At 44.9% G+C, this 27,073-nt stretch overlaps 1 protein-coding gene and 1 long non-coding RNA gene across 2 annotated transcripts in view; one reads left to right on the plus strand and one right to left on the minus strand.

Moving 5' to 3' along the window:
• The window catches only part of Slc9a9 (solute carrier family 9 member A9), a 534,247-nt gene that overhangs the window by 471,800 nt on the left and 35,374 nt on the right, over nt 1–27,073 (plus strand). The gene's annotated exons all lie outside the window — the stretch shown is intronic.
• Nucleotides 1–27,073, minus strand: part of LOC110342872 — a 30,969-nt gene that overhangs the window by 1,176 nt on the left and 2,720 nt on the right. The window contains exon 2 of the long non-coding RNA XR_002385045.2: nt 16,895–16,957. This is a non-coding gene — a long non-coding RNA (uncharacterized LOC110342872). The remainder of the gene's footprint in view (nt 1–16,894; nt 16,958–27,073) is intronic.

Genomic DNA, 27,073 nt, shown 5'->3' on the forward strand with positions numbered 1-27,073 from the left:
TCCCTCTTTGTTTTCTTCCTCAAGTTTTCTACTTTTAGACCTTCATCATTTTCAGTTTGCTTTTCTTTACAATATAAGGTAAGGTTCCAACTTCACTGTTTTATATAGATTCTCAGTTTTCCAAAGTCATTTGTTGGAGAAATTGTCCATTCCACATTATATGTTCCTGGTACCTCATGGAAAATAATCTGACAATGTACCCAAGAATATATAATATATATATGTATATGCATATATATATATTCTGATCTCTTTACTGCCATGATCCATATTTCTGTCTTATGGCAGTCACACACTGTTTTGATCATTATAGCTTTGTAATATGTCTTTATCATCCATGTTTTGATTACTTGAGAGCCCTTCTGATTATGTATAAATGATAGATTTTTTTATTTTGTTTTGTTTTTTTCTAAAGAGCCCCCTTGGAAGTTTAATGAGAACGCTACTGAATTTGATAGATCACTTTGTAGTATGAACATTTGAGCAGAGTCAGCTGGTCACTTGGCTCAGTAGGAAAAGACACCTGCTGCCAAGCATGATGGCCAGAGGTTCCATCCCAAGGTCCACTTGGAGGAAGGAGAAAACCAGCTCCTGAAAGCTGTCCTCTGACCTTGACACAGGAGGATGGCATGCATGGAATAAACAAACAAACAAATAAGAAAATAAATAGATGATAGATGAAGATAGATAGATAGATAGATAGATAGATAGATAGATAGATAGATGATAGATGTAGTAAAATGAAAAGACAATGAAATGAGGAGAGGGACACATCAAGAAGTTCATGTCACATGTCTTCTTTGACTGCTCATATGTGAGCACTTAACAATCAGGCAGCACTTACAAATTTGTCTAGTCTAGCCAGGCAGTTTTTTCCAGAGACCCCCATCTCTGCTCCTCAAGAGATGGAATTATAGGTAGGCCACCTCATCTGCTGGCCATTTACACAGGCACCAACTACCAGAACCCTGGTCCTCACACTTCTAAACCATCTCCTGGGTCCCCTTTTGTTGTTTACATTTTTTTGCTTTTTACATTTATTTATTCACTTCCACAATACTTTCTTCTCCTACATGGTAGCAAGATGTCTCCCAATTACTTGTGTCTGCTTTCATTCTGTTCTTGGTCATTCCCTGTGTTTATTCCTAATGTGTTTATTCTCTTCAAACCTTTTATTAACGGGACTGAGTTCTTAATTTCCTTTCTGTCTTACTTACTATTGATGTATGGAAAGTTAACTAATTCTTTCATGTAGGTTTGGTGTGGTGTACCTTTCTGATTTAATGGTTAGTTTGAACAGTATTTTGTGGATTTTTTTATTTAAGATTTTCAGTGTGTAAAAGTTGATCATTTTATTACTTCTTTTCAAGACAAATCACTTTTATTTCTTTTTATTCTTACTTAATTGACCTGGCTAGACCTTTCCATTGTTACCCTGTTAAATGTAAGTGGCACAAGTAAGCAGGCTTGCCTTAATCCTGAAAACTTGTTTGGTTTTACACATGAGGTTGTTTATGGACTTTTCTGAAATGCATAGCCTCCTGTGCTGCTAGCCCCAGGCTAGCAAATCTTTTTATGTAACTTATAATTATGTAAATCTCAGGATGCCATTGTGAATTAATATGTGAGTTACAGTATTGTTGTGACCTCAAGAGGTTTTGCCTTCTAAAGAAAATGGCTTGGGTTACTTCCTAACAGAGCCATTGTTACCATGTCCTTTGTCTGTGACTGTCACACATAGAACTGCTTCAATCCACACAAACATTAGGAGTAGGTATCACAATCCATCCCACTTCATAGAAGAGAACACTGAGACCTGATGTCACAGAGAAAGTCAAGGAGCAAACTGGACTGTGAACCAAACTCGTCAGCCTCAAGAGGATGCTGGCTCTCTCTATGAGAAATCCCAGTTCTCAGTGTGGATCATGTCTGGATTGCTGTGCCATCTATGACTTTTCAGCATGTTGGCTCCAAACCACATTTACTAATGATGTTTCCTGAAACATGGTAACCAAGACTATTAATTCAGCAATCGCATCTTTACACCAGCAGCCTGCTGGTTGTGGTAAAAGATCCATGCGTGGCCTGGACCTCACCTGAGAGTCAAGTCTGTGATCTACATGATGACTATGTTCATGTCAGTTTTTGAGAACATGTACGGGATCAAGATTGAATTCCCAGATGATTAAATTAATAAATTCAACTGATTGACATACACAGATACTTTTTCCCAGAGGTTTCCCCTCTCCAGGGCAGTGTGTCTCACAGCAACTGTAACAAATTATTTCTTTAATATAGAACCAATGAGAAGTGATGGGAGGGAACACTGCTTCTCCCCTGCTTTCTTTTCTTCCTGTAACATCTGCTAAGGTCCTCTCCCCCACTGTGGAATCTTGGAAAGAGCCCAGCTGGAAGGGTTGGGTTCTCTTCCCCATGATAATTTTAGAAGCAGAAGCTAAGGAAATGCATGGAGTTTGGTCAAGAGAGTGAATGATAAAAAATATGATAAATGCCCCTTGCTAGAGTCCTTTGTTAGGGCTTGGTATGATCTGATGACTGAAGGCAGCTTATTCGGAGTTCCGAGTTCAGAACTTGGAGCTCTGCTGTGTGACACACTTCTAACATCCTTCATCACTATCCAGCCATGAAGCACTCTAGCTATGGACTCAGGTAAGGAAGCAGCCTGTGGTCTTATACATGGGATCCAATTAGATGCACATCTTAGGTGACGGCTATTTGAGTACAGACTCCAGATGCTTCCGAAAGAGTAAGAACCCAGCATGTACAGGGAATATGCTAGCTACCAACAATGTCCTACTTATCAATTCTGATAATTTGGCAGCCATGGAGGATTATTTGGTTGATAAGTGACATCTGGCAAAACAAATCAAATTTTATAGACATCTGTGAAAGGCTAAACAAAGTGTCTTTGATGTGAGTGTACTTTCCTTTTGTCCAGCAGAGAAAACATACATCTCAGGAGTGTGGTGTAGTGTGCGCACTGGATCTGAGACAGTCAGGAAACATTGTGAAAGCACTAGATGGCAACAATGATTGGTCCAACCCTAAAAGAGATGCTCACATAGCCCATCGGTCTTCCCCACAATATGACACTTAGTTGGCCATTGTAACTAATGTCAATTTCCCTATGAACTTGGGTAAGTTAACTCAGTGTCTCCGGGTCTCCAAGCTTTGGCTACTTCATCTGTTTACTGGGAATAATAAATATATACTCATAGGGCAAATGTGAGAAAGTAAATGAAATCACATACCTATATACAAGTCAGTAGGCACACGGTTAGATAAGCACCAAAACATTTGTTTCTAGTATCCCCCCAATCTTGGCAAATCCTCCCTCATCTTTTCAACTCATTCTTTCCCATCTTTGAGTCTATGCTGAAGGAGGTAAAACTTCCATTAAGTACCTACATAAATAAATGTTGTCATGAAGAGAGAACAACAAAAAATAGATTGCAATGCTTGAGCACACAGAACCACCTGGCTTGGGTTTTATTTAGAATAAATCGGGATGTGTTAGCCTGTGGTGGGACCCTGGTTTGGTGTTTTTAAAAGCATCCTAGGGGGTTCAAAGTGCATCCAAGCTGAGAAACGATGGCTCAAGCCAGCAGTTTCCTTCTATTTCCCAGTGTGCTAATTCCAGTAAGTTGGTTGTGGCTTCTCAAAAATCTAGTGTGTAAGATTCTAGAAGTAGGCCTGACAAGAAAGGTCACCATTAGGTGAAGAGTCTGCTTCTTCCAGCATAGACAGTGAGGCCATCACTTAAGACAGCTGAAGAGCTTGCATGAGTTACTTGCTTTCAGCCAAAGGCTACATCCACCATCAGTTTCTTATTGTTCCTACCAGGCAGAAAGCCTGAGTTCCATGCCTTCACCTACTACTGCCAGCTCCTTGCTACAGTGGCCCTGCTCTTTCTTCCTCCCACTAACCCCTAACTCCTATTCCAAGATTCAAGTCGAATATCAACTTTCCCCCAAAGATTTCTGACTGCCCTGAATGTAATCAGTCTGTCTCCACTTCTAAACTGTGTAGCATTTTTCTCTTCTTTCTAATTGATTTTGTTGTGTTGTGTTGTGTAGTAATGTTCTCTAGGTTTACATGTGTGCCCTCCTAATACACTGAACATCACTGATAGTGAGTGAGAGAGTGAATGAGTGAGTGAGTGAGTGAATGAATGAGTGAATGAGTGAGTGAGTGAGTTAGTGAGTGAGTGAGAGAGTGAGCAAAAGAGAGAGTGGAGTCCTTAGGTGCATATGTTTATGCTTACTCATCTCAGTGAGTAACTGACACATAGTAGGAGTTCAGGGGGAGCTGACTGAGTGACGAGAAGTGTCTGTGGGCCCTGCTGCCACCCATCTGCTGCAATAATCTGGGCTCATTCTGAGTCATAAAGCACAATCTGCCAGAAAGCTTCCATCTGGAGAGACCTCTCCCCACAGCAGCCTCTCCTTTCCATCTTTAGGCCTGTGTTGTTTCTTATTCAACAGGAAATAATTGAATGCTAGTACTGACACAAAAATAACTGCGAAGCTATGAAAATCGTAAACTGTCTATTAGTAATATTGCACAGGATGCTGTAGGGCAGAGCTGTTCAGCACCACACGTTTAGCACCCAGGATTTCTATGTATCATGTGTGCATGCTCCTCTGGCTGTGTCGAGGCGTCAGCACATCAGGCTCACGGCTTGTGCAAAACCAGCTGGGTCCTATGCGTGTGGAGGAAATGTACTCCATCATCCCAAATTAGTTGATGTATGCGGGAGAAAGCCTGCCGCCACGGGTTCTCACTCCACCCACTTGAATCCCTAGCATTGGACTTTATAAAATACAAAGGGAATTCTGGTCCAAAGAACTGTGTGTAAGCACAACAACGATGATATTCAAGAAGAGTTAAGTTTTTTTTATTCCTGGTGATTGACTCGTTTAAGTCAGCATCACTGCAGAGCAGAAACTATTTCAGCTCCGTGCATAAGTGGAATATCTAATAGAGAATTACATTATAATGAAATATGCATTAATACAAGCTTCATAAAGTACTTCTCGTGTTCTGTGGGCATCCAAAAGTTTCAAATGCACATAATTTTATTTTAGTTGCTGTTAAAATGATGGTACATTTGGGTTAATGTGCTTAATTAAAAGTTACATTTGAAGCATGTAGCAGGGTAGTTAATTCTCTATTGACATTTACTATAACATAGTTAAGCATGTGGAAACAAGACAATGGGATATGTCACTGCTGGAGGGGGAGACTAGTGGAGTAGAAGAAGGATGTTTTAAAATGTTCAGGGTAGAGCAGGTGTTTGACACTCAGGAAAATGCACCAAGCAAGTCCTAAGACATTGGCCATTGATGATACATTTTTGGATAAAGAGATGCTCTCAAAATGACATTCAAACACTCTATAGCCTCTATTTAGATGGAGGTCAGTTGTCTAGATGTTTCCAGGGCTCCAAAACCACAGTTCAGATGCCCTGTGGGCTTACTGGTTGAAAAGTACATGGGATGCTCACCAGTTTTTCAAGAGCGCTGTCCTGATTTCCTTCCGCCTGTCCTAAGGTAAGTGTAACTGCCATACTACTCCATTGTTCCTGCACACTGGACATCCTGCTTCTGGGTGAGCAGGATCCACCCTCCCCCATTCTCATCCTCCACCCAGATTAAAGCCTGATTGAAGCTCAGAGCCAGCCCACATTATACTTCATCCCGCCTTGCAACCAGCATCTTCCAGTATTTTAAAGGTTTTCTCAGGTCTCCTCCTAGCTACCCTCCCTCAAAATCCTCAGGTCCAAACCCAGAACTCACCAAAGTGGAACACAGTAGAGAGGTTCAGGAACACCTGCACTGAATGCTTGGTTGGGCAAGATATACATGGTCTGAGTCCTGCCACCAAAGGCACCTCAGCCCCTAGCTGAGCTGAGAGTTTACAGACCAAATGGGGAACCTTGATGACCCAGGAGAGGAGTGGAAGGGAAGGGAAGACCCTAAGCCAGAGAGACCCAGCTTCTCCACAAATACAGGAACCTAAGGCCACAAGAGGCACAGAATCAGGCAAGACTATTAGTGGACAGCTAGGAATGGCAGCATGGTACCAATCCCCATTCTGCCAACAATAACTAGATGAAAAGGTCTGATTGCTTTAATGGCCAGTGATCTCCAACTTCATGTCAGTAAGCATACAATGGTACCAAGACAGAGGGGTTTTCCGGATAGACCCTACTTCTCTGCTGCATGTGGGCGTCTTCCTCCAATGTGGTCACTCAACATCCTGTCTGGGCTCTCATTCTCTTTCTTATGCCCCAATCAACTTCTTTCCTGATACCCCCACCCTAATATTTTTTCCTTCCCCCCCTTCCTCTCCCCCTCCCCCTCTCACTCCCTTTGAAAGACAATGAATGAGAAGATCTCTAAGTTGCCCAGACAGGAGAGTCCCCTCTGCCACGTGCAGTGTTTGCTGTGGGCAGGGAAGCAGAGCGTTCCGCTTGACTCTGCCAGGCTTGGGAAGCAGCTCCCTGTTAACTGGGGGGGTTCTTCAAAGCTGGGCTTTCGACTCTGTGATCTTTTTTGAACAAGTACCACTCTCAAAGGTCAGTGTAAGTGGAAAGTCCAAGGCCCACAGCTGGCAACAGGTTACATGGCCAGTGCCCTGTGGCCTGGTTTTCAACATGAATGGAACATGTTCAGGCAAAATTAACAGCAGAGTATAAGCACTGAGACTCGTAGGCAGACAAGCAAAGGAAAGCAGTGCCCTGAGACAGATCTGTGAGGATATCGGGCACTGACTCAAACTAGTCAGGAACAGCAAACTAGACATCTAGCAACTAAAGAAACACAGATGTCTGTGTTCATGTGTAGAACCTGGGAAAGTTCAGTAAGTTCCCAGTGGGGCTCTGGAATGACAGAAATGACTCCAAGTGGAGACTGGATGTTCTGAGAGATCAGACTTGCCTTCCAGCACTACGTGGTGCTGAAACAAGATGATGGGGAACAGAGGATGGTTCCATGGGGTTAAGGGCCACCCAGACTTCACTGTTACATAGGAACATGGTTAGAATAGTGGAAGAAATTAATACTGCTCCACAAGGTACCTATTTCACCAACTGGCCCTGTGTCTAAATTAGTCCCCGACTCCAATTCACACACATTTATGAAGAGAGTTCCTTTTATATCTTTTATAGACTCCTCAACTGGACCTCCCCCATAGTCTACACGTATCATTCAATGTGCTTTTCTTTACATATGGGAGGCCTGACTGTTCAGAAAGGATGCTAAGCCCTCACACTTGGATTTACCTTTGCCACTTTGGGAGACTTCAGCGTTCCTTTTTTTCTGTCCTGTCTATAAGTGCCTCTATAGTGAAGTCCAGGTGAAATTCTACAGGAACAAATTGCCAGTCCCCCAAGAATGCTCTAAAAGTCCTACAAGAGCCATGTGCACTCCTTTTTCAGCTGGATTGATCTTTTGACGTGTATACTCTGCTGACAAAGTCAAGGGGATCATTACCCCTGAGGAAAAAAATATATTTCACCATATAAATGATCACTGTTCCTATTTTTTAAACCCATGATCAAAAATATGAGAGTCTTATGACCATCAAGTATAAAAGACATACACCAAACATGCAGGCACTGTACTTGGTGATGAAAGATGTAGCCCTGTTTTCAGACAGCTTTCAATGAAATAATGTAGTGGGGGGGTCAAATTAACAAGAAGAATAATTACATCATGTGACATAACAGAAAACAAAAGAAGCAAGGGACTTCTTGTGAAAGGAGGTGGTGATAGAAGGACTTTCTGAAACTGAGGTGAGTGGAAGGCGTCTCCTCAGGAGCTGAGAGAACATTCCAGGCAGAAGGCACAGTTTGTGCAAAGACCTGGGAGGAAAGAGCTAAGCATGTTTAAGAAATGGAAGGCCAGTATGGTCAATGTGTCGGAAAATCCAGTTAGTGAGGAAGCCACAAGGCAGCCAACAGGCCACAGCCACCTGAGTGGAGCTTCCATTCTAAATGGAGTAGACATCCGTGGGGTTTAAACATCAGATAATGTACTTGGAGTCACTTCCCTTCAGATGGCTCTGTGCTGTGGAGATTGTTAGAATGTGAAACCATGTAAGAAGCTGTTGCACTAGTGTACACAAGAGCTAGAAATCACCTGAATGGGGAATTAAGGAATCATGATGCCTTGAGATCTGGCCTTGGAGTAGAATCACAGGACTTTGCATGCACGGAGTGTGGAAAAAGGGAGGTCAAGGCTGGTTCCCCAGGGTCCTGACTTACACATTCCTGTGGATGATGGTGTGATCTACTGGTACAAGGGGTATGGTGTGTGTGTGTGTGTGTGTGTGTGTGTGTGTGTGTGTGTGGTATGTGTGTGTATGATGATTACACTTGACTGTCAACTTGTCTAGATTGAAAAAACACCTAGATTTTCAAAGCACACATCTATTCACATCTGTGAAGATGTTTCTAGTGGGGACTAGATCCTGAGGGCTGTGATCTACTGAACGATTAAATTCATTCGTGGATTGGAACTTTGAACAGACCACCAGGGGCAGTGACACTGTGGGAAGTGGATCCTGGCTGGAAGAAGCCAGTCAGTGGGGCATGCCTTGAAGGACCTGACTTGGCCCTGGTTCCTTCTTGTTCCTCTTCCTCTCTCTACTCTCCCACTGTCTGTCATCTGGTGGGTGAGCAGCCTCCTCCCCCACATGTCCTCAGCCCAGAAACAACAGCGCCAAACAACCATTTATTAGCAACTCTGACACTGAGTCATCAACCGAGTACTAACAACTCTCAAGTCTTGATTCCAAGTAATCTCTTGCTACCCTGACCTGCTTTCTCAGATACTTTGTTACAATAATAAAAAGCAGACCAAGGGCTGGGAAGACTTAATAAACACGTCTGTCTGTCTATCCATCTTCCTTCTTTTGCTTCTTTTCATTGCAATCGATGCAAGTGATCCTTGTTTTGGAGCCATAGTCAGAATGACCATGGCTCAGGAACACAGATTTAAGCTACCCCAAGTCCTATGTTTCTCAAGTAGATTAAACTTGGTTTGCCAAAGGTGATGGTGAGTAGCCATCTAGTAGATCTAGCCAAGCTTGGTGTAACCTTCTCTCCCACTCCTTTCCCACTGCCCAGCTGGGACCGTGAGCACCTCAGGCTTCAACTGCAGTGGTACCTTCCTCTGCCTGTGCCTAGACCAGGCTAGCCTGTCCCCTTGGAGCACTCCCCAATACCTCCCCACACAGCCCCCACTTGTTCAGGAAAACCAGCACAGTTCTCCCGTCCTCATGGCTTCAACACAAGGGGCAGCCTGTGAAAAACCATTGTGTCCAGGGTGTGATACAGGGAGGACCTTACGTGGTCAGATAGCAAGGTTGGGGATGCCCTGGTACAGAGAGGGAGGCCTGATGGACTCCACACATTTCCCTTCCGGTGTCTACACATCTGTCATCACCAGCAAGTCATCAGTCTGTGACTGAAAGCCTGCCGCTTTGCTCTGCAGTAGAGACCACAGTAAGCGGAGCTTCTAGAAATCCAGGCAGGGCTTGCCCCCATACTCTCTGCTGGGCTCCAGTTAAACTGTGTGATATTAGGAGTTCATTTTCTAGGGTGGCTGTAACAAAATACCTCAAGCTGGGAATGACATTAATTACAATTTAGTCCCCACAGCCCTGAAGGTTACCTGCTGCAAATGAAAGTGTCGGTAGTCCATGCACCTTTTGGGAGGCATCTCTCCTGACCTCTTCTTACATGTTATGGTGGCTGGCATCCTCAACACCCCTTGGCTCACAGTGTCTGTCCTGCCTCTGTTTTGTCTTCTTGGCTGTGTTTCTGTCCCTGTATACACATTCCCTTCTTATGTAAAAGGACCAGTCATAAAAAAAGGCACCCTGTCCTAATAAATGCTGAACTTCCCTGTATAACAGAAGACTCTCTTCCAGTGTGTCAAGTGTTTCAGGGTGGGATTGGAATGTATGTTTTGGGAGGATATCACTCACCTCACAGTGCTTCATAGAGCTTTCTCCCTTTCCAGACAGTGCTGGGGATCGAACCCAGGGCTTTGCTCATACTGGACAAGTGCCTTACCACCAATCTCCATCCTCTGCCCTACATAAGAGTATGCTGTCATACAGAAGTCCTCCAGCTCCCATGCCCAGGCCAGTCCCCAAAACTGGCACGCCACAGTGAAGTAGATAGCTGAGCCACCGTCATGAAGCTCACTTAGGCATGGAGAGGCAGAGTTTGGCAAAGGAGCATGCCACATAGAGGAAGAGAGGTAGGAACTCATCCATGCTAAGGCCAAGGAGACCGTTTAGGTAGACAAGCCCTGAGTGATCCCCCACAAATAAGGGACTCATGTTTATGGGCAGATGATGGCCCTGACACAGTAGACACCACACTATGGAGGGAAGACAGAGACAAAGGGACAGGAAAGGGCTGTCACCCTCATCTGAGAGCCAAGAAATAGAAGTCATTGCTTCCAGGGCCCAGCCTTGCACTCTCTACCCTTTCCCCTGATCATCTTGACATGTTTCTTAGGAGGCTTTAAATTTCAATTTCAGCTGAAATCCTTGGTGACCTTTCGCCTTCCCCGTTAGCTGCTCCACCCACCCACCCCTGGCAATTTATTCTGCAGGATTTGTGTCTTCCGACAGACTGCAAATGTCAGTGAGGAAAAAGACAAATGGCAATAATAGCCCAGGAGCTGCTGCCTCTTTCCTATTCACAGAGGCGGCCTCTAGGAAAACCTTGCCTGCTAATTAAATAAACCTTTCCCCTGACAGATGAGAACCTAGGGGAGAGCAGTAACTGCCCTGAGACCCAGCCTCTCTTCTAAGGGAACTGACATTCCAACAAGCAGAGAGCTCTGGTTTTCAAAGGACTTAACAGAACCCATTCCCCCAAACCACCACTCTCGTGCCCAGGTGTCACTCATCACTGCTGTTTGCCAGGGGGGAAACAATGCAGTGTAGCCATTGGGCCCGGTCCTAGGACTCAAGGAGACAATAGAGGAAGCCTTGGTCCTAGGTTGCTTCAGGTGGCCACAGCTGCTCCATGATGTATGATGTGAGTCAGAGATCGTGTCCTTCCCTGACACCAATTGTTGTAGACTTTCTGCGGTCTTTACTTACCAGGTAGAGGCTTGGGAGGTTATTTAAATCTTAGGTGTAGTTTTTAAAAGTAGATTGTGTGAGATGTTGTAAAACTGAAAAGCAGTTTTGTGTCCAACACCCAGGTTGGTGGGTGGACTAACCTTTTAGACATCTCACTGTGGTGAAGGCCTACAAAGAGACAGATGAGGGGAGACAGAAGAAAACGGAACAGTGAACACTTCGGGCCTTGTAAGTGAATGATAAAATGTGTGGCACTGCTTCTCTAAAAGAAAGACAACAGATACTTGTCTAGTAGGCAGATGGTCCACATCTGGCAAACAGTGGGAAAGTCTTGGCCCCTAGATTTCACTGTTGCACTCCCTGATGACCTCACAGTCTCCTGCTAGTGGGAGTATCAGAACTATAGGGGAACTGTTTTAATCCAGGAGACCCTGAGATAATCAGGGATGGGTTTGGGCAAACGCAACAGGTTCCTCCTTGGCTGGCCCCTAGTGGGCATGGTGCTCAGCTGGAGGGAAAGGACAGCTGCCAAGTGCTCGCCTGGTTTCCTCTTGCCTTTAGTCATCAAAGGGTCTGTGTTGGGTTGGATATTTGGGGGGGGATCATCTGTTCTTCCCTTGGAGAAGAACTGCAGTGGAGATTTATCTCTGTGTGTGCGTATGTGTGTCTGTTTGCGTGTGTGCGAGTATGATGGTGGTTAATAATTATTGAGTGCTGACTGTATTCTAGATCATGTTTCTAGCACCTTGCCCATATAAGGGCATATGACTCAGATAGGAAGTGAGATCCAATGTTGTGCTTACTACTTAGTACCTTGGTACAGGGCAAGCACTGTCCTTTGACTCCTCCCTACCTCAGGATACTCATCCTAGAGATAAAAATAATGGCGTCACCTCCCTATGTGTCTTGTCAAGACAATTACATGCAAAGGTACTTGTAAAATGTTTTAAGTGCTCACTATGCCTTTGCTCTTAGCATTAGCCATGTCATCCTCCTCTACTCCTTCCCAGAAGGGCCAGTTTTCCCACTGCCTTACTTTGGGTGCATGTCAGAGTCAGGGTTTATTGGATGTCCAGAATGCAATACCTTCTGTACACATACATGATGTGGGTCCAACAAGGCATTCTCTTAATAGAACTGAGATGTGTCAATGTCAACACAGGCATGTCTACTGTGCAGTTCACTGCATACAGCATAGTCTGCTGGCCACTGTTATAGCCATTGTTTTGCAAACACGACAGAGGTTCTCTTGTCACCGCATTTATTATAAGCACCGCTGCTGTCCCTTCCAGAGACTCCCGTCCCATGTCTCTCAGGTCACTGAGCACAGAAATTGAAGTACTCTGCTTTTTCTTCTTGTCCTTACTGAGATAGAAACAAATTTGAAGACAGACAGTGTGTCTTAAGGATGGTTGTTATTGTTCTCATTGGCTGGTAAAGTCTTTAATATACTAGATATATAAATGTCAATTGGACCTGTAACTGCCCTGGCAGAAAGGAAGACCTTCAAAAGAGACACATGTGTCTCTCCATCTGACTATCAGAGAACTGAAACAATGGACCCCACGGAAAGGGGATTTCGTCCAGGAATCTCATGCTGAAAGGGCACCAGCCAGAGGAGGGGACTTGTCTCCTGGAAAGAGATTTCACATAGTTCTAGCGCCTTCTCAGACTCAGACACCATACAGGATAAAATTGAAACCCAGATAATGATGGGTCAATGGTGGATGCAACTACACCTTGACCAAGACTGATCTTACCTCAGGACACCAAAGATGGACTCTGTGGTGGGAGCAGGGGAGTCACTGGATCTCTGTTTCCTTCTTCCTAATGTGGCCACATCGAATAAATCTCCTTTTTTTATTTTTTATTTTTTGCTTTCACTATTCCTTTGGCTCTTTTAATTGACTTATTGGGGATGGGTGGCTGGACCTGACTTGAGACATAGGTTATGACCCCAAGGTTGATAATTGTTATGTCAATATCATGAAATAAAACTGGCAAACCCACCCTCCCCATATAGCCAACTTTGGGGCCCTGTGGGTAGTGGGTAGCTAAAGATCTAGGGAATGTGTTTACAGTACAGTCTTCATTCTTCCTGTCTTAGATTCCAGAATTCTAACTCTATTGATCCCCAACAACCGTCAGCTCCAACTGCCTCAGCCAAGTATAATCCACCCACCTGCTCAGAAACCAGTAGATGGAAAGCAGCCCAGGCAAGAGGACTAGAGATCTTTCTAGGTCACTACATCTCTCCACTCAGATCAGCCTCCATTTTTCTCTCCTCTTCACAGCATAGAGCCAAAGGATGGTGTTCACTGCACCAGTGCACATTAATATACATTTAAACACTACCCCCAGGGCAACATTAAACAGAGTTTCTATTTTTAACTCTACCAGTGGGAATCCTTACCATTAAAGAAATAATTTTAAAAAACTGAAGTTGTCACTGACTAAAAGTATCATAAAATTTCTTTCACAAAAGGACAAGCCACCCCTGGGTCTCTGTGACCTGTCTATGCTTGTGACCCATGAGCCTAACACATGAATTTTAACTGAGGAAAATTGCATAGTGGCAACTTTCAGTTCCTGCTGGGGTTGTAGGGATACTTGGCTGAGAGCAGCCAAGGCCCTCTTCTTTGTTCAAAGTCACAGAGGGAGCCGGGCGGTGGTGGCGCACGCCTTTAATCCCAGCACTCGGGAGGCAGAGGCAGGAGGATCTCTGTGAGTTCGAGGCCGGGCTGGACCGATAGCCTCCAAAACAATACAGAGAAACCCTGTCTCATAAAAACAAACAAAAAAAAAGTCACAGAGGGGAAAGCAGGGGACCGTTGAGCATTGTTTTTGCAATGCCATGTGGCGACCTCATGAGCCCTGGAGACACAGAGGATACAAGAGGGAGTTGAGCAGCATAGTCTGCCCAGACGGAGCCTGATGCCAGCAGAGGCTCGCCCCACCACTGGGCTTGTCACGGGGAGTCAGCTATATCTTTGCAAAGATCTAATTTTAGAGAACAGAGCTTGATAATGCGCACCCAATGTAACAGGAATAAAGTGTGACTTCCATTAGTTAGATGAACAGAAGATGGACTACGCCTTGTCTTTGCTGGGGCCCTGCAGCTGGAGCATTTTAAATTTCATTTATTCTCGAAAATTGATTTTCTTTATTCGATTTACCTCCTCATCAGCTTTCTACTAAGACTGCCCCATTGTGCCGCCGTTAATAACCACAGGACATTCTGAAATTTCCTTGAGTGTCACACCTGGGGGTTATTTGTTTCTGTGAATTAGACTCTTAACTCTGATGAGAACATTCAAAAAACCCAAACAGTATTTTCTGTTTAACATCCTAGGTGGGGAAGGGCTGAGCCCTGCCCACCGGGCCAGCAGCTGCTCACTGTGTAGTACAGAGATGGACCGGTTCTTAGAGACCCCAGAGCAGTTCTGAGGTTAATCTCCTGGAGTGTGGCTCTTGCCCAAAGCACCGCAAGGCTGCCTGGGCCACCTCTGTCACAAATGATATTTTACCTCCTGCTTTTCAGGCAGAGCCAGAGCATTTGTTGGGGCCAATTTACAGTTCTGATGCCAAGCAGTCAGCATGGAGGAACTGGGCTCCGGTGCATGTCTGTGACGCAGTCCCAAGGAGGGTTTGTCCATGGGGAGAAACTGGGTTAAAGACCTTGTGGCTCATCAGTTGGAGAAACTTCTTTCCTTTGGGCCATTTTGGAATGATCTCGAATGATTCATTTCCATGGAGTTTTGTTTTAAATTCTGAGTTCATTGTAGTGATACTTGTTAATCAATTTAAGTGGAAACAGCTGCTGTGTGTCACTCCCACGGTCCCCCTGAAAACCCTAGAAAACCATAATTCAAACCATCTTCTCGCTCTTCTCAGTTCGGCTCAGAATGCTTATTGCTGCTGCTCTGTGGGCCAGGTTTCTAGGCTTTTTCCTGGAATCGGCCCTCGGCACCGAGAGCTAAGGTGAGCATGGTGGAGGGAGGCACATGACTAGGAAGGATTCTGCACCTGTCTGATGAGACATAACAGCAAGCCACCTTAACAACAAAAGTCAGGATCCATGGGAAATCCATGTTTCTCTCCTCATTGGTCCAGAACGCACTTATTGAAAAGTTACTATGAGCAAGCAAACCGCTGCCTGCTGGGTTTGTAAAATAGAAAACACAGCTCTCAAGGAGCTCACAGCCTGGTGTGTGTGGGGGAGAGAACTTAAAAAGAAATTGTAGCACAGAGAACTAAATGAGAAAGCTGTGGTGGCCGTGGTAAGCAGAAGCCCAATGACGGGCTGCGGAACTCCTCTGTCCCATTTATATCCAGCATCCATCACCCCTCATCCCTACCCCCAGAGGGGCAGGAGTGCCTGGCATGACCATCTCCATGCTTGCTATAGCACGACTCCTCCCCTGGAGATGGGTTCTGCCTGATACAGATAGGATTTGGTGCACTGTACCCTTAACCACTGCCATGTTCTATGTAGCTCTGCCTGTGAATGGTCAGACTGCTTCCAGAGCCAGCATCAAAGCCAAGATGGTCCCAAGCAATGCTTGTAAGTGTTCTCTGTAAAAGCCATAAGGTTATGAATGCTCAAGGGGATGATGGTGATGTCTCTGTCAAGTAGGAATGATGCCTAGAATACGCTAGGACAGTGGTTCTCAACATGTGGGCCCAGACCCCTTTGGCAAACCTCTACCTCCAAAAAAATATGTATAGTATGATTTATAACACTAGCAAAATTGCAGTTATGAAGTAGCAATGAAAATAATTTTGAGGTCACCGCAACATGAGGAGGCGTTCGAAAGGGTCGCAGCATTAGGAAGGTTGAGAACCACTGCCCTAGCAGTAGGCAAGGGGAAATGGAACTGTTGATGTGAGAGGAGAGCAAACCAGAGCCCTCCATGCATCTTCCAAGTTAAAGTTACTCATAAAACTGTTTTCCTGTGGCTACAGGAAGACAAAAGGAGGTTGGGCTGTAAGGGGATTTAATCTGTGGGATACAGTATACCCCATCATTTGCCCTCCTTCTGTGAGTAGCTGTATGGTTGAGAACAGCTTTAGAAACAGCAAGATACTGTTCTCCCACTGACAGCTGAGCGCAGGCTCCATTTCCACAGCCACTGAAGTAGCAGCAGCCATCACTACCTGACAGGACCCCTGTGGGGGACAGTGGTGGGCCTTGTGAAAGCCCTTGGTGTGCTGTGTTGTCTCCAGCAGGAAACTAATCCCAGCTTTTGTGGTTGCTTTCCTAACTCCCTGAGTCCATGTCCAGTAAAATCGACCCTCATAAAGTCTCCAAAAGGAACGGGTTCTCTGTTATCCAGGCAGCAGTCCGAAGAAAGATGTTTGAAAGGAGAGGAGGGCGTGTCAGAAGAAGAGCCTGTTCTCCAGGGTGGAAGGTTGACTGAGGAACCCCCTGAGACCGTAATGTACGGGATGGGGCTGTCATGAGGCAGGGGGTGCCATCTTGGTCTGAGCAATGGTTACAGGTGTGAGTGACAAAAATGTGGGGGACAGCTTCAGACCTCAAATGTCTGACACCATCAGAAACAGCCATCACCTCTTCTGAAGGGAGATAAGGTCAGGATTGAACACTGCAACGAGGAGAACTAGGTACAAAGCAAGATGACAGCTGCGGGAATAGGGTACCCGGGGAAGGTGTAGAAAATTGCTTCTCAATCAGTCATGCAAGCAGGATAAGTTTTCATTTGCTTGAGATAACGGTAGGAGGATGAAGCAGATGACTCACCTGGGGTGGGGCCATGCTGATGCCTTGGTGGGTGACAACAAGCAGACCACCTGCTCATCAAGTCTGGAAGAGAGTCAGAACAGTCAGGATGGAGGTTTGAGCAACACCCAGCCTCACCCATAAAAATATATTCATACTTCTACAAACAGAGCTTTTCCTGGGGGCTGCTGTGACTGTGAAGTCAGGCCAACTGTTTGAAAGCCATGTCTGTTCTTCCTGCTCCTTTTGACTTGCTATTGTTTTGGGCCGGTGGTGGTGCCTTTTACCACCTACACACCAACTCTTGTTCACTATGTGACACAAGTAGGTCTTACTCTGTCCTCTGACACCATGACAGAGCGACTGATTATTCTCCTGAGATGAGTTCGAGTCTCTGCATCTTAAAAATCACTTTACAGACAAAATGTCATAATTCAGGCTTTGTTCCCCGTGAATGGTGGAGCTTCTAGGAGACAAATAGAATGTTTCTGTCAAAGGGACTCCTGTAAAAATTTTCCCCATTGGAAAAAGAAGTACAATATATTTTCAAAATGTTTTCTAAGACACATTAAAATATGGAATGACAGTCTTCAGTCATCATTTTCATAACATTTAGGACTGGTGTTCGGGACACACAGGTGCAAAGTCAGCCAGAGCAATGAGTAGAGAAAAAAAGAACATTCCCAATATTTTTCCTGTCTCTTCTCCTGTTGGCACAATCGGATGAACATCCTAAGGAAGCATGCAGAGAGAAGGGACTATCCCCATCATTTCTTTTTTTGTTTGTTTGTTTGGTTTGCTTTTCAAGACAGGGTTTCTCTGTGGCTTTGGAGCCTGTCCTGGAACTCACTCTGTAAACCAGGCTGGCCTCAAACTCACAGAGATCCACCTGCTTCTACCTCCCAAGTGCTGGGATTAAAGGCATGTGCCTCCATCATTTCTATTTTATGTCATAAGACTGACATTTCCTGTGAGTACGAGGCCAGGCTAGACCGACAGCCTCCAAAACAATACAGAGAAACTGTGTCTCGTAAAAACCAAAAAACAAACAAAAAAAAAAGACTGAAATTTCACCAGCTTTTAATAGATCTGTACTTGGGCCTAATTTTCCCAGTTACTGTCCCTTTGTTCTCAAAGTCAAAGGTATAGTTATTGAGAGTAGAAGCACCCAGCCTGCCCAGGAGGAAGCCTGCTTTTCCCTGATAACTAAGGAAGACTATCTCATGATTTAGGAGAGTTAAGTTCTCATGAGTTTTGAATTGGAATAAGAAGTCCCAGGTTTGAGCTCTGCACCTGCCACTTGTGTTCTTGTTAATAAATCATTTCCCATGCTTTCATTTCCCTATCTTTAAAAATAAGATCACACACACACACACACACACACACACACACACACACACACACACACACACACACCTGGAAAACATGAGAGGATGTATGGGAAAGGTCGAGTAAACTGTTAAGTCCTACCCTCCACTGCACAGCAGTCTGACATTTAAATGTCTGTATGCCATTGATTTCCCAACTAGCCAGAGGAGAGGGTCATAACCAACTAGGAAAACAGACATGTTAGCTTATTAATGAAGACCATTTTTGACCCCATGCCAAAGTAATTCCCTGTTTTACTCCTAAGCTGTGAGAAGTCTCTGTTTTGCTTAGGTAGAATGGAAATATTAATATCAAACTCACAAAGTCACACTTCTGTGACTTTCTGGTCCTCTAGACCATTTCACTGTCTTTGCTTTCCGAGACACCCTTCTCTTCATTGCTGAAGTACAAACCCTCCCCCATGGGAGGAGATACTGGCAGCTGGTAGGGTCTCACAGCTCAGACAGACAACTTCTATTAGCTCACAATGGACTTTCTCTTTGCAGAGTGTTAGGGAGATTGGAGATCAAACCCGGGCCCCTTTATATGTTAGGCAAGTACTCTACTGTGGAGCTACGTAAATCCAAAGCTACCTACTCTTCGAAGTAGGGTCTCACAAAGTTGCCCAGGCTAGCCATGAATTTACTCTGCAACTCAGGTAGGCCTTGAACTTGTCTCATCCTCCAGAAGAACAATCTGTACCACCAGGCCCAGCTTGAACTTGTTCATAAAGAAAAAAACGACCTGGGGGCTGGAAAAATAGCTGACTAATTAGGAACACTGGGTGCTCTTCCAGAGTACCAGAGTTCAATTCCCTGCACCCACATGGCAACTCACAACTGTCTGTAACTCCAGTTCCAGAGGATCCAATGTCCTTTTCTGGTCTCACTGGGCACAAAGCACACACATGGTATACAGACATTAATGCAGGAAAGAAAAAACCACCAACACATATAAAATAAAAATAATTTAAAAGGAACATATACCGACTGAGGCAAAGAGCCCATTTTAATCTGGTCTGCAATGGATAACAGAAGGCTCCCTAAAAATTAAGCTGTTTACAGTTATTCCCTTTTTACAACCTTGGGCAACTCACTTGACCTTTCTCAGAATTCATTTCCTGGTATCCAAAAGGAGAAGCCTAAGGACATCCCACATCCTCCCAGATAAACAATTCGGTTTAACTCAGAGACATTCTTAGCATTGGATGACTAGAGGTCCAGAAGATTTTTCTAGAACTTAAATATTATTTTCTATTTATGAACATTACAACTACCTGTGCTTGTCAGTGCTTACACAGTCAAACAAGTATGTAGAAGCCCCAGAACACAAATTCTTCTGGATGTCCCAGCTCTTACCACCACCCTCTCTACACATAGGACACAGTACCCCTTCCGTTCTTAGGAGTTCTAGCATAGGCACTATCTACCGCCATGTTCTTTTCAGTGGTTGCACAAAAGTTCTCCATACAGAGAGCATCCCTTATGTCATGAGAGTGAACAGGAAACTGAAGGCATCCATGTCTGATATCAGTGCAAATTTAGATCCTAAATTGGTATCTACAAAAAAAAATGTTAGAAGATCTGGTTTTGTTTCATAAAGGCCACCCCCACACTTCACTGCAAGCCCCTCAGCACCCGTTGGCCTGATACCAATTATAAATTAATAACAGCCTTCAAGAAAGATTATTCCTCTGCCCTGTAGAAAAGGAAGAAAGTGTCTACCAGAAATGGCTCCTAGTCTACAACCTCACTCATGGTCCCACACTGGCCTTCTAATCATGATGTCTCAGAATCTGAGACATTGCACTTCTTTACGAAGCTTGAAAATGGAGAACATGGTACGTGGCCCTGGACATCCTGAGTGTTTTGCAGACCCCTCCGGCTAACTGGAGCTCTGCCATCAACATTTCTGTGGTAGGAGAAGGTGGCACACAGTTCAGAAGAAAGCAAGCCTAAAGAGAAATGAGAAAACAAAACAAAATACCATCTTCCCAACAAGGAATATGCATCTGGCCCTGAGCCAGTTCGTGTTGAAAATGAAACTTTTAATGTTTTCTTTTAACTGAAGTTATAGATTGCCTTAAAAATGATCCAGACCTATTATTGCACAGCCAGGGCTCAGCTGAGGGAAGACCTGAACACACAGGGTGGGCATGATCTGGGGAGCAGCAAGTTTCCAGGGCCAGGCTGCTTTCCCTTAACTCTTTACCCCTGGGAAAAACTCAGAATGCTCTAGACACCAAACACATGACCAGATGCCCCATGTGTTCACATGGCCCAGAGCCAGGACTAAAAAGAGTCCTTCTCTCCTTCTAGCCTGTTCTCAGAAAGGAATGACTGACAAGATAGCCCCAACATAGCACTTAGGTAGAGGGAGCCGAAAGGTTAGGAAAGGCTCCTTTGATGCAGACAGCATCCATTTACTCAGCAGAGAACACAAGAAAGGGTCTGGAACCCTCCACTCCCCTAGCAGAATGCAAACAGACTACAGAGAAACCAGGGAGTCTCTTCTGTGTCAGGCATCCAAGCTTTGAGAAAACAGGAATAGTCAGCTTAAAATAAAAATCATGTAGAAAGCCCAAATGACAAGTAATGTTTTTGGTTTTGCTTTTCTGGTTTGTTTTCTATTTATTCTCATAAGAAATTACTCTAGAAAGAATAATTGCAAAGTACAATCCTAGATAGAGGCTTCCTGATGTTCCCTTAGCCCGTAATAACGTAACGCTGTGGAGGTCTGGCTTAGATTTCCACATACCCCTCACATCATATGGCCCTCTGAGTCCATTCACCTCCCTAAACCTCCAACTGCTCATGCATGAAATGGGGGATCTTTAAAGGAATTTTGGAAATAACCTAGGAGCCCTTCGTGTATGTATTCAGAAGGTAGAAATGTCTTTATGTGAATGGACCTTGAAATCCAAAGAGAATTTCTGCAAGCCCAAGGAGGCAGAAGAACATTAAGACCCTGCTCATGTGTACACACATCACGGAACTGATCAGAACAGATTCGGGGTTGGTAAGCTTTCTGGAGATTTCTGCAGTCCCTGTGTGATACACGGAGGGGGGGGAGGACCTGATCCTAGAGAAGCTGAAGTGACTTTTGGAAGATCACCCAGTTCTGTCAGTGTCAAGGCAAAAATTTAGATGAAGTCAAGCTGGACTTCAGTGAAGCAATCACGACTGCATGCGGTTTACCCGGACCATGGATGGGCTCAGTGCAGTAAATGTTTGGAGCCATTTAGCCACCATAGTCATGGGTTTGGACCTTCTCATCTCCAGAGCCAGGTTCACGGGCATGAGACCCATTCAGTTACTGATGGCCCCACTCAGAAGGACTATGTACTTGGTTTCTTGTTCTACCCAACCACTGGTTTGAAATCCTTTGTTGTTGTTTTAACATTTTCATTTTGCATTGATCCCCACAAGTTAAGCAGAGAGTCCTCACACACAAGTTAAGCAGAGAGTCCTCATTATTTCCGTTTCGTAGATGTGTCATCGGAGACTTACAGAAATTCAATTGTTTGTTCTTGGCCTGACTGCAAACATCTCAGCAAGGGGAAGCAGGGGCAGATGCTGCTGGGCTGAGGGGGAAGCTCCGAGGGTGGCATGATTGCAGAGCCCTTTGGGAATCCCCTGCTAACGATGACCTGAAGTCTCTTTGCTCTGGGGTTATGTGGTCAAATACGGTAATCACACATCCCAGTTTATCATAAACTAATCCTTTTTCTGTGCCAGCATCAGGAGAGTCCCTAGAAAACTGGGTTGAGCTGGTTATTCTATAGAGAGATCCAAGTAAAGCTTTCCAGAAGTGTCCCAGACCTTACCTGTTATACTGTTTTCTGTGCCTGGTGGGCCACAGATATGACCTCCAAAGATGGGACTCACCCAGATAACAAGCTAAAGAGCCTGATCCAGGCAGAAATAGGCAGCTAACTGACTGCCACTGCAAGGCTTGGAGTCAGACAGACAAGCAGAGAGGGAGTTAGCTTGAGAACTAGCCTGCTGTGGTCGGTATCCAGAGATCAGAGCAGACTGCTAACAGTATGGTGTCCTTAAGACAGCAGGATGGACAGACCTGTGTGCAGCCTCAGGGCATCTCCAGCTTGTCTACTCTGTGACCCGGCCAAATAATTTCCCTTTATTAAGACTGAATTTCATCGTTTAGAAAGTGGGGAAGTAGTATTAAACTCATGAGTGAGTGTTGAGGACAAAGAGCAGCTATACAGAGAGCACAGTTCACTGTGGCTGTACCGAAAAGCTTAACTTCCGTTTATTCAACTCTTTAAATATTTCCAGAGCCCTAACAGGAGCCAGGCTCTGTGGGACAGACTGAGATCTACGGAATCAGCCAGTAGCATGCTCATAAATGTTTAAAAACCAGTTATCCGGAGGAAAAGTAAAGACTACTTTATGGCATATGCCAGTTTCCATGGTGTAATTACTGCCCCTGTGGCACCATCTGTCACTGGATATAGAAGTAGGAGATGTCCGTTATCTTACTCTATGGATCCTACACCAGCTGAACACAGAGAACAGACAGACCGTGGTACCATAGGAAGGAACAAATAGTCAATACAATGGGACGGAATGGGAAGGACTTCCCTAAAGACAGAGTTCTACTAGACTTGGCAAATGTCTGGATATAAATGGAATAAAGAAGCAATAGTGGGTTTGGTCAGCCGGGAAGGGGGTGAAGATGAAAGCTAGCTGAGAAAAGCCCAGAACAGGGAAAAGACAGGTCTGAGGAAAAGCAGAGCGCAGAGGAGCCAGGGGCAGCATTTGACAAGTTCCAGAGCTGGGTTCGGTGAAGAGGAATGCATGGCACTCACCCCATAGTTTAGATCATTCTGGCTGCAGCATAAATAATGCATACAGAGACTAAAGGTAAGCAGGGATAGCAGGTCAGGTGACAGCCCAGGCAGAAGAGGCTGGTGACCAGGGCTAGGTTTATAGTCCCTTGTTCCTCAGTCACCCAGCCCCAGGATAATCAAACCCATAAATACTCAAGTCCCTTATATAGCATGGCACAATATTTGCTGAGAACCTATGCAAATCCTTCTGAATTTTTTTTTTATTTTTGCAATGCGAGGGATGGTACCTAAAGCCTTGTCCTTGTAAGCATCTTACTTCTGAGCTATAACCTTACCCCACTCCTAATGTCATCTCTAGAGTACTGACACAACCTAATATCATGGAACTGCCTTGTAAATAGTTGTTTACAATGTATTGTTTGGGGAATAAAGCAAGGAAAATCTGTCTGGATGTGGACACTATACCATATACTTTCGAGAAACCTTGGATATGCAAGATACAGTTGTGTATTTATTGAACAGGCATTCACTGAGTTTGTGCCAGGCACCTATTACTGTGCTAGGCCCTGGTAGCCCACCAAAGAGAGCGCTACCATAGCCTTTATGAAATTTATGGATGAGTAGAAATGCCCTAAAAGTTATAAGAATGGCTAGATCTGCTGGGCCTTTAATCCCAGCACTTAGGAGACAGAGGCAGGCAAATCTCTGTGAGTTCGAGACCAGCCTGGTCTACAAGAGCTAGTTCCAGGACAGCCTCCAAAGCCACAGAGAAACCCTGTCTCCAAAAACCAAAACAAACAAACAAAAAAAGAATGGCTAGATCTTTGGAGCTCAATGCATGCCCAGCACAGCATTTGCATCACTAGTTTGTCCTACTCTGCAGTAAATCTGACAAGTGACAAGCGTTGTCTTCCATCACAAACTATAAAAGAAACTGTAGAGGCAAGCCTGTGACCATGTCCCACTGTCAGCCAGACCCTAGCCGGTGATGCACTTCTATTTTCAGTTGTTTCTTTTTATGTGAGGTGACAGGCAGTTGGTTTTGATCATGGGCTTTAAAGAGAAATGACCTCTACTAACAACATCTGCTATATTTCCCAAAAGATTTCCTAAGACCATTCCACCCTAATATTTATATTTGTATAGACAGCCTCTTTTCTAGGCTTTCTCTTTCTAGAAAAGTATTTCCCCTCAGCAACCCTTCATAAACACACAAAGACCTAACTGGATGGGAATTTCTGTCTTTAAGGTCAGACAGAAACAGTCCAAGCCTTCAAGTTTCTAACTACTTAGGAGCCATGTAACTCTAAGAAATGTACCTACTTTCTCTGGGTCTGTTTCTTAGTGAAAATCTTATTTCCTGACTTTAGGTGGTTCTTAAGGAAGGGAAATGAGGTAAAGACATAAAGTGTTCAGCACTAAGAACATACATTGTTTCTGTGAGCAGAAATGGCACAGCAGCAGTCTACCAAAGTGACTATAACTCTGGGACAGAGTTAGGAGGGATGGGGACCACCTACCAGAACATGGGGGAGAAGTGCAGTAGAAACAGCTTATAGCATGTCCCAGAAATCTACTCACAGTCTACCCAGACTTCTCACACCAGCTGAGATTTAGGATTCTCAAGAGAATAGTGATATAAAAGGGAGTTCTTGTATCTTACTGGTTTTGAGTTATTTAAAGGGGAACTTGTTTCTTAATACTAGTAATTAGTGGGATTCTGATACTTGTTTGTGATCAAATATCAAAATATGTTTTCTCCAGAGCTAACATCCATAGACCCAAATCCATTGGTTGTTGTAAGTTACACACAGAGTAAGCAGTCACCAGGAAGAGGTGCTAGGCCACCAAAGAGTGTGTGGGGCCTTGGATGGAGAACTGAAAATGGAAGCAGCCCTCCCCTAGACTTTCAGGAGAAGGGTCCACCTCTGGGATGCTGGGTGTGACTCTACCCTGATGCTCTAGGACTTCCGTTCTAACAACAAGACTCTAAAAGGAAGGAGGGATGGTCAATCAGACTTTCAAACTGTTATTAATAAAAGGCAGATGTCTTGGGGAACACTTTGAGAAGGGTCATTTTTCATATTATCTTCCTTGAGAAAAACTTCAAGGAGACACAACCTTATCAGCAGAGATAATAATAATTTAATCGGCTTCTCCAAAGATAGATCTTGAGTGTCCCATTGATGATTCAACCTTGGCTGGACTCCTATCAGATCTGAGGGCTTCAAACCAAGTTCCCCACAGCCTCAGGCCAAGATGAAGGAAAGTCCAAGGGAGATAATTGTTTCCCTCTTCTCCCAGTGTCTCTCTGGAAAGCTGAGAGGATGAGGGCTCTGGATCTTCTCTCGGTGCTATCTCAGCCATGGGAAGCCTTCTCCAACTCTTCCATTCTTCTGCAGTCTAATGAAGGTGTGTCCCAGGCAGGGCCATCAAGCCATGCACTTCCTGATGGCTCAGCCAGTAAGTGCTCCGGTGGCTATGACTACAGCGTGGAGTTTTCCATCTCTCATCTCCCCACGGCCATCTCTAGGACCCGCCTTAAGAGACCTAGCTAAGAGACAGGAAGAGTGGAGAAACACTAAGGAAATGTCCTTTCTCTGTCCTAAGCGAGCCTGCCACGGAGTCAAGTGGGAGTGCAGACAATAGCACTGGCAATAGTCCGGCTTGATCCACGTCCCAGCTGGTGACTAAGAACTGACCAGAGTCACCATTTCCCACAAAAGCCCAAGGATCTTCACCCCCCCCCCTGCACTTCTTCTAGTAGAAGTGTTTTCTGGAAATCCCTGTCAGACAACAGCCAATGGGGAATTTGAGTTTAGCTTTCTAAATAGTGACCTGGTCGCCTGTGAAGACTTGGAGGAAAGAGACATGCTTAAGCCATCTTTTTCTTTAAAGAACCAAGGACATTATCTATGTCGAGCCAAACTTAGTCCTTTCTGGCTTTACCAAGTGGCAAGGATAGATCCGAGTTCCCCAAGGAAAATCTTACACATCAGACTGAAGTGTGCGTAGAACACCTAGTCTATCACAGCACAATGAGATCAGGTTATGGTTCCAGCTTCGATTTTGTGACCAGGAACAGGTCATTTACAAATGCTTCATTGGGGCCTAATTTTCTCCCAGTAAAAAACAGTCTCACCTTCCTGGAATCACAGTTCTCAGGGGCACATTTAACTCTGCTTTGTCCCTGCCTGAGACCAAAAGCTTGACCCTTCCTGTCTCTTCTTGCCTCATCTGATCTGGGACAAACACTCCACAATACTGAGTGCCACCCTCTTCCCTCCCCTGCTCCCGTTCAAACCCCTGGAATCACCTCGCCTTCTACCAGCCTTCTTCCGAAATGCATGCCTGGAGCAGGGGATATTTGTGCTGACCCAAACCTTCCCGAGGCACTTTGATAACTTTACTCAGTTGAGATGTCCCTGTGAAGAATTTCCCTGGAGTTCTGGAGACAGCTCCACGTGCTGCCCCAGCACAGGAGAGCTCCTTCCTGGCTAAGTTTGATCAGTTTCTTTGTTGTTTTGTTTTGTTTTGTTTTCTCACCTACAGCCTTCCCTGTATCATCTACCCAGGACCCCAGTCAGGCTCCTGTCCCTAACTTATACAAAAGTTATTTGTACAATAGCTGTGACCCTGGAAGAGTGAGGGTCTGCAGGACAAGGAGGCTGAGTCCACATTTGGAAAGGAAATGCCTAGAGTTCAGTCCAGTTGTGTCTTGGTAGGGGTGGGGGGTGGGGTGGGGACAGGATGTGGTGGGTGGGAAGGCTGCCAAAAAGTTGCTGTGGTATTAAAAGATGATGTCTGGTGCTGAGCTGAGGTGGATTTGTTGTGTGGGAGGGACTTTGCTGTCTTGAAGAGGATAGTTGAGATGAGGAGGATCGAGCAGTTTGTAAACTTCCGGTTCCAGACACCATGAGATTCCTGACCATTCACCTACATTGGTTCTGCTCTGCTCAGGCCCAAATCCCTGGACAAGCATGCCCTCCCTCATGGCAGCTCTAGCCTCCCTCCCTGGC

This window comes from Mesocricetus auratus, unplaced genomic scaffold, assembly GCF_017639785.1.
Source record: "Mesocricetus auratus isolate SY011 unplaced genomic scaffold, BCM_Maur_2.0 Super-Scaffold_100691, whole genome shotgun sequence".
Taxonomy (NCBI): domain Eukaryota; kingdom Metazoa; phylum Chordata; class Mammalia; order Rodentia; family Cricetidae; genus Mesocricetus; species Mesocricetus auratus.